The sequence below is a fragment of the Aedes aegypti genome, chromosome 2 (assembly GCF_002204515.2).
Source record: "Aedes aegypti strain LVP_AGWG chromosome 2, AaegL5.0 Primary Assembly, whole genome shotgun sequence".
Lineage (NCBI taxonomy): Eukaryota > Metazoa > Arthropoda > Insecta > Diptera > Culicidae > Aedes > Aedes aegypti.
In genome coordinates, this window is record NC_035108.1 from 434,007,045 (window position 1) to 434,015,094 (window position 8,050).

An 8,050-nucleotide genomic window follows, 5' to 3' on the forward strand; every position below is an offset into this window, starting at 1 on the left:
TCGTTTTGAGCTTACTAACATGTCGTCGCGTTAATTTTATCTTAATGATCTTTTATTTACATCCGTCGATCCATTCTGAATGGCCGTTGTGAGAATATCACCAAGAACTTCTTACATGCAATAAAGCTGGATTGTCATACATTGAAACATCAAGGTTCTCGCTCTTTCGGATTCTTTTTTTGTTGTTTATCATTAGTTTCAGGGATTGTTATCGTGGGAATCCAAAGAGCGAATTTTGTATGACTTCAATGTACGCCAATACTGCCATCAAGCATGTAACAATCACTAACATTCATTCTTTCTTTATCCTTGTTTTCATATCTAACCCGCATCGAGGAATAATTCATCGAAGAGGAAAGGCATCTCTTATCATGGCAGCGTAATGGCCGAGAAAACGTCGGTTTACGGTCGCATCTCTCCATTCTCGGTTCTGCCCCACGCTCGCCAAATCGATGCGCACTTGATCCGCCCACCTAGCTTGCTGCACTCCACGCCTTTGTTAAGTATAAAGTTTCTGTAATCATTGAATACTAATTGAAAGGTAAATCAAATGAACTTATTATTTAACTAATAACAAATTTGTTCCACAGAGCGATTTACAAAACACCACACAAAATCCCTCCTTTCACATATCCTTAGGCAAAACACTTCACTACCGTTATATGTATGACTGATTCATGTTCTTTCGACCTTGCATCATTCATACGTGTAGGGGAAGTCTAGAGTAAAAGCAAAACTTAAAGAACCTTCTGGTCAAAGATGTTGCGTTGCCTACTTCCAAAACTCCAAATCCCTCGGTGTATTATGGACGGTATGAGTTTTCAAACTTATGCTGGAGACTTGGCCCCTGACCCCCTTGTACATCAATAAAATAAAATAAAATAAAATTTCTGTAAGACTTGAAGTACTGGATAGGAAGTACATAAGAGACCAAGTTTAGTACCACAGACAACTCTCCCTAGCTCGATTTTGAAGGGACCATCGAGGTATCGACTTAAGCTAAGTATGCTGTTCCGCTCAAGAAAAGTAAAAATTTCTGCCCAAGAAATTTCCTACAGTGACCTCCATTTGAATTGACATTTCTTTTCAACTGCGTACTGCGATCAAAGAAAAATGCATTTCTTGAGTATTACTTGCAAGAAATTTCCCACGCATCGAGATAGGCGATTACTTTTCTGTTGAAGTGCATACTTCGCTTTACAGAACACTAAAACAGTGCAACAGCGATCCAAGGGACCATCGAGTTAGCCATGAAAACCAACTTTTACCATGGTTCTCTAAATCGATATCGAGATACGGAGCATCGAGGAAGGGAGAGTTAACCGTACATCATTTAATTCCAACTAGAAAACTAAAACTACAACGTTTTGTGATGTACTACCCTTATTTAATTATTTTGTATTTTGTCATAATTTATGTCCATAATTTCACCATGAAACATCAAGGGTGTCTGCCAATACTCCTCGTTTTGTTTCGACGCCAAAGGCACTCCTAGGCTTAAATCAAGTAGTGTTTTCCGGAAGAGGACAGTCAATAACCGCTGGAGGAGGTCCGGCGTATTTTTTCGCCCGACATCTGAACCTTCTCCACCATTGGGAATTTTCTCTTTCCAGAACGAAGCCCTTTCCCGCATCAAAACGTAAAGAATCAACAGGCCCGTGCACCATTGAGACCCACTTGTTTTCGAGGAAGAATTTATCCTTGATTTCTTCAAGGTTGGCTGATATGCCGCCTAATTGAATGAAAGTTGTTGGTAAACCTGAAATGAATTGGAATGTTCGGCATTAGAATCAGAACAATCGTTATCTACTGAACTTACTCTGAATCAGGCATTTCAACAACATTGATCTGCTCCCGGAAATTGGATCATAGCCGTCTCCTATGCTCCATCTCATCCTCGTCTCCCACAGCGACCAGCATCAATGTTTCCATCCCGTTCAATCACTTAAATGCCTAAAAATCCGGATCTCCGGCCACAATGTTATTCAGGAACCACAAACGACGAAGTTTTGAGTAATGGCAAATAAAAGAAAAAAACATTCTGTTTACTTTTTTTGACAGCTTAGAATTGGTTCGAAAGAGTGCTGATACGGCAACACTTTTTCGCATACGAATCGTGGTCGATACGGATACGAACGAAAACAAGAATACCATTTTCGAATACATTCGAATAGATACATTCGTTCGAAAGACAGATACGGTCGTAAACCAGAATAGGGGTGAATAAACTTACCTTTTCTTGCAAAAACGGTGATAGATGTATAATCAATGAAACAAACTGCACAACAGAATGACAAGAAGTGTTGTTATGCAGTCCAGAATGTATGGACCTATGCACGAGTTCACTATTTGACGTTTGAGCGGTGCCGTATTATATACGTGACCATGGCAACGAGTGAATTCGGCACCGCTCAAACGTCAAATTAGTGAACTCGTGCAACGGTTCATTGTGGCACATAAATAATAATGAAATAATGCGGCGATGTAGGGGTGGTTTTAATTCATCGAATAGCTACGCTTAATGAAAATCAAAACAATATCCCTTTCGGGACGGACCACATTTGAGTGATTATTTCAAAATTTACCTTATAAACTCATCATCTCGTAGAACAAAACTTTCTTTATTTTGGCTATTCTAACAATCCATGAACTTTTTAGGGTCAAATTCAGACCAGCACAATTGTGCTGGTCCGTCCCCAAGGCGGTTATTAAAGTTATTAAATGACAGCTCTTTTTTTCAACCTGCCAATTTTGCATGTGCATATCGTATGACAGGTACGATAATACTCTACGCTCAGGGAAGTCAAGAAAATTTCCTTCACGAAAATATCCTGGACCAGCTGGACTCTAACCTACGACCCTCAGCATGGTATTGCTGAGTATTTGCACGTTTGCGGTAGCGGCATGATTTTCGGAATCTGGTACATGATTAATACAGATTTCTCAGACATTCTGCAATCGATGGAATGTATAGCCGCCCCAATTTAAATGGCTGTCCTTGTCAGTCTTTGTATTTTTCTCGGGTATACTCTCGGCATCTGGAATAAAATCCGATAGTATACGCCCTGCCTCGGTGCTCATATTACCCTAAAGTGTCCAGACGTCCAATTTTCAACATGAGATTACAGCGTCGAATTTAATTGTTTGACTGAATAGAGCATTTAGATTATGACTTAGGCTAGAAATGAGTGTAAAATACACATCCAATACAAATAATGTTCGATTGGCAACTAGGTCTGACAGGGTGTCCCGCGATTTGCGTTGTTCAAAAAAGTCGAAATTTAGCGTGACATAACTTGTGTACCATCCCTTAGTAGTTTAGTTGAGTATTTATAGTACTGCAAAGTTTAAAGTTTCCCAGTTTAAAACGCATTTCGTTCATCAACATCACAAACAACATTTTTGCGAGTAATTCCAGCATGGGCTGCATACATCAATAGTATGCCATTTTAAAGACTCTGTAGTTCAGAAACAAATAGTAAGTAAAGATTTTTAGCTCCGGTTATCTAACTTCATAAATATTACAGCAGATATTGAACCAGCATGCATTGTAGAACACCAAAATGGATTATCGTTTCAACATGATATTGACAGATTATCAAAGCAACAAGGGGACATTCAAATATTACGTCCATTGTTTTTAAGTCTATCTAAATTCTTCCTATGCTCACTATCACGTTTTTTTTTCCAAGCCCCTAGTACATGCACTATCACACTTTCGTACACCTCCATTCCCCTAAATGATTGACGTAATTTTTGAACGTTCCTCAAACATTTTACTGTTTCTTAAACATTGCTATAGGAGATTTAAGACACTAAATGTGATTTGCAATCTATTTCAGATATGGACTTACATAAAAAAAAGTTTGAAACCAAAGCTATGAGTTTCTGTTACATAGTTTTTGTACGGTACATAATTTTTATGATTCGTATTTAATCACTCATTCATGTTTCAATGCAATACTATGCACTGTTGTGGACATTGGAACCAGATTCAGCCGCTTAACTTGATCAAAATACTGAAAATGAAAATTGAAAGTCCACAACGAACATCGACCGGGTAAGTGCCGGCACCAGCACAATAGGCCAGGGGAAGTGGTTCACCTAGAGTGAATTTCTGTCAAAGAAAAAGTAGATTTTGTATGAGATTTGACAGAAAAATGAATGACAAGTTCATCCACTTCTCCTGGCCTATTGTGCTGGTCCCACTTTGTCCCTCCAGAAATCTTTGCTGTGTGAATGAATTCTCATTTAGTCTTCACCATTTCAAAGAATGACTCTTTCACTCTCGATTCGTATCTGTGCATACCTAGAAAAAACGAATAGTTGAAAAGTTGCGACAGATAAAACTTTTTCAATTCTTACGGTGTTTGTTTACATTTTGTTTACCCTGAGCTTGTGTTTTCTAAACACGATGTAAACAAAAGCTTTTGTGCTTGATTACAAGTGTCAATGATAATTCAATAATCGAATTCAAAAAAGTTTAGTAAAACAATGATTTATTGGCTAAAAGAATCATTCAATGTCATGGGTGCCGAACAGCACAATTGTGCTGGTTCGTCCCGAAAGGGATATGGAACGGTTTATGTTTTGATATCCAAACAATACCAGTTGAGAAAAAGGCATAATTTAAATTGAGCAATTTCTTGCCTCTGGTTTGTAGCCCCAACGGACGAGAGCATTAGCGCGCAAGCCGGTTTCATCGATACTCAGGAACGACGTAGGTTCGAATCTCAATGCAGGTAAATGTTAAATAATATTGATGATGTTTAATAACTGCAAGTTCTCTGCTTCAAATGGAATCACGGCTCTGTAACCAATAACATAACTTGATAACTTGATAATGAAAACTGAAAATATATGGAGTGAATATATTTTTGGTTTCGAATCGTTTAATTTTTTTTTCTGCTAGATGCCATGATGCTTTTATTGTACATTCTTAAGTTTCTTATACAACATATGCATTTATTCTACTTTATCAAGAGCAATTTATTGACATGCACTAATAGTGCATTACAAAGTGCTGACATGTGGCTTGCCGATGTAGCTATGAATCAACTATTGTGGGGCCTTTTTCAACTTTAAATCTACTTTAAAGGTGACTATGAGACAAAAAAGCTTTATATCGCATACATTTTATTGCACTGTAGAGCAAAAATAATGCATGCATTTACAGCTTGGTGGTTACTTGGGTACTTACTTAAATCATGGACCCTGACGAGGAATATGAAGGCCAAACGCTTACAAGTCAGTTAGTTTTTGAGTTATTTTAAAATTAAAAACACCTCGAACCACGGAATACGCCTAAAGGTAGGCAATTTCCTAAGGGAATTTTACATTCTTAATAGTAATTCGGTAATGTAGCCTAATTGAGCATACTTATTAAAGTTTTGACAATGGAATCGTTTTGAGCGTTGCCATTTTTAGTAAGAATCACATTTTCCTTACTTATATCGTTTGCAGAACTTACGTGAGACATGAATCTTCGGTAGTGTCATCCTTAACAATTAAAATCATTATTTCGAAAAGTTGACAAATTTACGCATAAGGCAAACGCAATTTTCGCAGAAATATTAGATTTTATTAGCTCATAAATATAAGAAAGAGAAGCTCCATTCATGATTTGGAAATGTTTCATAAATAAATGATAATACGAACTTTTGATGACATGAGTCATTACGATCAATGTTACCCTGCTGATCAATGATACCCCGGATTACGGTAGTTACAAAATTTTGTTCATGCTTTTTTTTAGGCGTTTCTTCGGAAACATCTTCAAAAACTGTCAAGACCTATCAAGGGATTTCAAAGCCTTTCAGAATTTAAATTGTTATAGAGATTCCTTGCAGAATACTAGTAAAAATTTCTAAAGCAATTTTTTCAGGTATTTTCCTATGTTTTTTTCATGGGATTCTTACTGTGATACTTCAAAGAGTTCTTTCGGGGATCCTTCCAGAACTTTCCCCCAAAATTCCTTCAATGAATCATCCGAAATTCTTTTATGAAATTCTCCAGCGTTTTTAAAATATTCCTCTATGAACTACTTCGCATTTTTCTTAAATTACTCAAATTAATTTATTTAAGCACAAATTCCTCTAGGTATTTCTTCCGGAATTCCTCCAAAGATTCCATCAGGAATTTCTCCTGAAAACTTTTCCGGAAGAATTTTTGTAAGATTCCATAGTGCGATTGTTCTAGAAATATGAATGAAGATGAATTGCAACTAAGAACTCAATAATTACTTGAAGATATTTTTTGTGCAATCCCTTGAGATACTTCTCCGAAGGAATTTCTTCAAGAACACCGCACGAAATCCCTGCAAATATTCCTGGAGGATTTTCTGAAAGATTTTCTAGATGAATCCCTTGCGAGTTTCGTGGATGAATTTCTAAACAGATTAGGGTAGGAATCCCAAGAAGAATCACAAAGAAACCCTGAAAGGATCCCAATAATAATTCTAGGAGGAATAGCTGGAAAAAATCCTAGAGGAAATCCTCTAGGATTTCTTTATAAAAATGCTGTAGGACAATGCACAGTGGGACGGATTGGGGTTTTAGGAGGAAAGATGGAACTCACGCCTTCAATTGTGATTTTACGTAAAAATGATGTTCTACAAAGTTGTTTCTATTATAAAAACAATTTTTTTGGTCGGAACGAAAATTAGGGTGGCCCTATGTAAAAAAAGATAACCATCAAAACTTTTTTATTTTAAGGAATATTGAAATAGTTTGTTCTACAAAGTTGAAGATCGGAAAATTTTAAGCTAATTTGACAAAAAAAGTTTTTTCCTAGCTCAAAAATTGACCGTTTTAGAGCATTTTTCGCTATTGATGTAGGGTGGCCCATCAAAAATTGGTTGTTGTGTTTTATTTTTATTATTTCAAGTTTCTCAGCAAAACTGTCTTCCCATCACTTTTCGAGCTAATTGAAACGCAAAAATAAAAGATATAGCTAATGGAAACAAATAGATACAAGAGTGTTTTCGTAATGAAAATTTAATTTACTCCCTTGGACATAAAGTATCATCGATACTAATACATACGATACACGAATGCAAAATGACAAAAATGGCAAAGAAAGCTCTCAGTTAAAAACTGTGGAAGTTCTCTTAACAACAATAACCTGAGAAGTATGATCTGTTCCAGCGGGGACGCATTGCCAAAATAAAAGAATATTGATACAATTTTTTCTGATGAAAAGTTAAAGACTTCTTAATAACAAAAAAAAACATTTTCTATATGTTGGTTTAGCTGGGAAAACAAGAAAAAAAAATGTGTTGACATGACGATAGCTTGAAAATGTGAATAAAAATCGTAGTATTCTTCGGTGGATCTGTTTGCTAACGATATGACTGGTTCATATGTTAATAACCGTTAATAACAGATTTTTAAAAGAACTCTCAAATTAACTATCTCTAAATTATAGCCTTCATTAGTCAAAACATCTAAACATGATCAAATAATGCATTTAGTTATTCTCCTTAATCTAGGCTTGAAAGTCAGCGTCATAATCAGGAATCGTACTTTAGTAATATACCGTTTCAGATACGATATATCTCATACGGTGGACAAATTACTTGTAAACGGATTTGCAGCAATTAAGCATTCGTAACTTCCAATCAGAATGTTTGCCAAAAAACCTGACAAATCCCAAAACAGAAGTACTTGGATGTTTGGGAGGAGCCATGCCGGGAAATTCAACCGTGTGGTAAATTTAGAATTTATTTTCAAAAGACTTTTCTCCTTATTTTTATTGCTGAAAAGAGACGTTTGTTTTATATGAAAAATGTTTATAACTATCACCTACAAAATTGTACAGACCTCAAAACATGCGTCTCAATCGGCTCTAAAGATGAAGGGAAGACAACATTGCTGAGAAATCTAAAAAAAACACACAAAAACCTATTTTTGAAGGGCCACCCTACATCAATAGCGAAAAATGCTCTAAAACGGTCAATTTTTGAGCTAGGAAAAAACTTTTTTTGTTAAATCAGCTTAAAATTTTCCGATCTTCAACTTTGTAGAACAAACTATTTCAATATTCCTTAAAA

At 36.1% G+C, this 8,050-nt stretch overlaps 1 long non-coding RNA gene across 1 annotated transcript; it reads right to left on the reverse strand.

The window, feature by feature from the left end:
• Positions 1-1,365: 1,365 nt before the first annotated feature.
• Positions 1,366-2,216, reverse strand: LOC5575577. The gene is made up of 2 exons (XR_002500950.1): positions 1,820-2,216; positions 1,366-1,759 (listed from the first exon to the last, which is right to left on the reverse strand). It is a non-coding gene; the product is annotated as an uncharacterized LOC5575577 (long non-coding RNA).
• Between the last annotated feature and the right edge of the window lie 5,834 nt (positions 2,217-8,050).